This window comes from Buceros rhinoceros, unplaced genomic scaffold (genome assembly GCF_000710305.1).
Source record: "Buceros rhinoceros silvestris isolate BGI_N320 unplaced genomic scaffold, ASM71030v1 scaffold16406, whole genome shotgun sequence".
NCBI classification, from domain to species: domain Eukaryota; kingdom Metazoa; phylum Chordata; class Aves; order Bucerotiformes; family Bucerotidae; genus Buceros; species Buceros rhinoceros.
The window spans coordinates 33,618-36,565 of record NW_010415965.1 but is presented as its reverse complement, the minus strand read 5'-3'; positions in this window follow the sequence as shown (position 1 = coordinate 36,565).

Sequence of the window (2,948 nt, the reverse complement as noted above, 5' to 3'; positions counted from 1 at the left end):
TAAAGGACGTTGGTATCTCCTTTAAGCTGGTATCTCCTTTAAGATGACATCTCCCTGGCTGTCCCTGCGGTATGCAGGGCCAGGGTGGATGCCCTCCTCCTGCCCCCTGCTGCTGGCTGGGCGCTGAGGATTCCTATACTAACCAAGAGGGAGGTATTTCCATCCATGCTGTTACTTCATGTTTATTCTCAGCTCATGCTCAAGGTCACAAGACCATTGCGGTGGGAAGGTTTGGCAAGTGCTGCTTGCAGTGCTTGTAGATTTGCCTGGAGATAACGTTCAGCAGCTAGATGCATCTGCTTTCAGCTGGATTGTGGATGTAATTGGCATGCGATGGCTTTGTTCATGCATGGGGCTGGGTTTGATGGAGCTGAACAGGAGTTATTCCCAGCTGGAAAAGGAGCTTATTGCCAAATGTCTTGATGTTGCTCATATTGGGAGAGAAGTCCGTCCTCTTGGGAGGATGACGATTTTTTTGGTTATTGTTCAGGCCTCTGTCCAAGATCTTTCTCAGTCATTTATCTGCATACATGGGTGATATGCAACTGTCTGGGGAGGAGCAGTAAGATATACAGTCCATTCTGTGCTGGTGGTGGCCTCTCCAACCTGGAGCTTAAGCTGCGAGTGCTGCAGTATCCACGGTGAGGAGATGACCCAAGGTGGAGCTTGGACATGATCCACCCCATGACAGCACTGGAGTCGTGGAGGAGACTTGCCAGCTCATGGGTGCTCAGCTGTTTTCACAGGGAAAAATAAGATTAAGTAGAGGTGAAGAAAAGGAAAGCCAGACAGTCTTTGATGTGGTCAAAAGGAGAACCCCAAAAGGGAGTCTGCTGCCTGGTGCCAAGGGCAATAGAGTAACATTTAGAGATGAAAATAGGTGTTAATAAACCATTCATAAATGTGAGAAACCTAAAAATGAAAGCAACCAAGACACTGAAAGAGGTGAAAAAATGTGTGGTTTCACAAAGCATTACACCTGAGACCATGGTTATTCGCCTGGTTTTACCTCATGACACTGAGGAGCACTCTGGAGCAAACCACTTCCCCGCCATCCCCTGCGAGTCTCTCAAAGCTTTACATTTTAATTTCCATAGTTTCAAGCCTCTCTAGCATGAAATTGCATATTTCAAATTTTTAAAAGGAGCAATGGTCAAAAAATCACATCTCTATATCAAGATGTGTAGATGGTGCAGCCTCTTTGAGACTGTTTTGCACAGAAATAAAAATGAATTCATGTAGGGATCAACTACCATTTATGTCATTGAAGAGGGACTGACTGAAGTCCACAGCACTCAGTGTTATACACAAGCAGAAAATATGATGTAAAAACAATTTTCATCACACCTTCAAAACAAAATACTGTGTCTCTCTCTGTTTTGCAAGACTGATGCCTCAAAAAAAAAAAAAGATGATTCAGTTGTTTCTCAGCATTAAAAAACGCCTCAGGCAGCTTGAAAAAAAATTTTAAAAATTGTAATTTGATTCACAGTTACTATTTGTACTTTGTTCACAAATCATCCTGGCTGCGACTGAAGCAGCAGATTGGCTATTGACCATGCACCGAGCCCTGGCTGATGAAGCATTCAGGGGAAGGTGATCATCCTGCCTCCACCCTGGCAGCTGGGAGGGAAGCGGTGCCTCTGCCAGCCCTTCCTGGGCGAGGGGCTGGGGAATGCAGGAGGCAGCTGGGGTCCCATGACACAGTCCAGAGCAACTCACCCGAGTCAGCTTAAATAAGGCGGTGCAGGCATTAATTACAAAGGATGTTGGCAGCACGGAGCCTGCGGCGTCTGCAGCTTCACCAGAGGAGCTGTACTCTGTGCCAGGTACGGGCAAGATCTCCCCCAGGAGAATGACAGCCACATCACTATTTATGCAAGTATACTACCACAGAAAGAACAAAAGTGCTGCGCTATTGCATTCCTCCTCTGCACGGCTCAGCAGCACACGCACAGAGCGACGAGCGTGGCAAGGGCTGAATTAAACATCTCGTCTGAAGGATCCTTGTTCAGCCTGGACAGGTCTGTAATGGCAGGTTCGTTCTTCGAGCTTCATTCACCAGGGACAAAAATCACTGGAGTAATGAAGGAGAGAGGAAAACGAGCGAGTGTGCACTTGCTGTGATGCTCAGCAGCGTCAGAGGGCGCGGTGAGGTTTCACGGCTTGGCTGGCTGTTAGCCCGCAGACACAAAGAACCATGTGGCGGATGTGAAGGCTGGGATGTAACCAAGCGAAACATGGTTAAAAACAAAAGCAATTCAGGCAGCTGTGCTTCTGGCCATGGCGTGGCTGAGCAGGCAAGAAAAGACCCTTATGCCCAAGTTGTTGTTGGGGGAAAACACCCCAGAGGCACACGGCGAGGAAAAAGATGTTGGGTTTGGCCAGAAGCACCCATTAGCTTATTGCCCTGAAAAGCCACAATGGGAAACACAGTCCCAAACTCCGGGCTGAGGTGGAGACTCAAGTTTACCTCTATTTTACAACTTTAGGTCGCTTTTACCATCTGACAGCCTTTTGGCACAACTGTGCCTAACCCGCGGGAGGGAGCTCCCCAACCCAGAGGCACTGGCATCACCAGTTTGAGCTGGCCTCGCTGCTGAGGGGAGCAGTGGGATGGTGGAATGAAGACCAAAGGGAGCTGCTGCTGTCATTCAGGGCAGTTAAGTACATTCACAGTGCAACACATGCACCTGCATCCCTGCTTGAATAGCATCAATACTCTTTTGTTTCACTCTTGATGACAGCCGAGCCTTAATTGGGCATGAAGAAATTCATCAAGCAGCAGCCTGGTGCGGCTGTCGGGTCCCCATAGCATCTGGCAGCTGCCGCGCTGCAGCCCCGCGGCTGCTCGATGGCTGGCGGCTGCCCCAAAATAGCCCAAATACCACCCACCCACCCCAAGCACCACGGCCCCGCCCGGGGGGGAGAAAGAGACCCCGAAACCG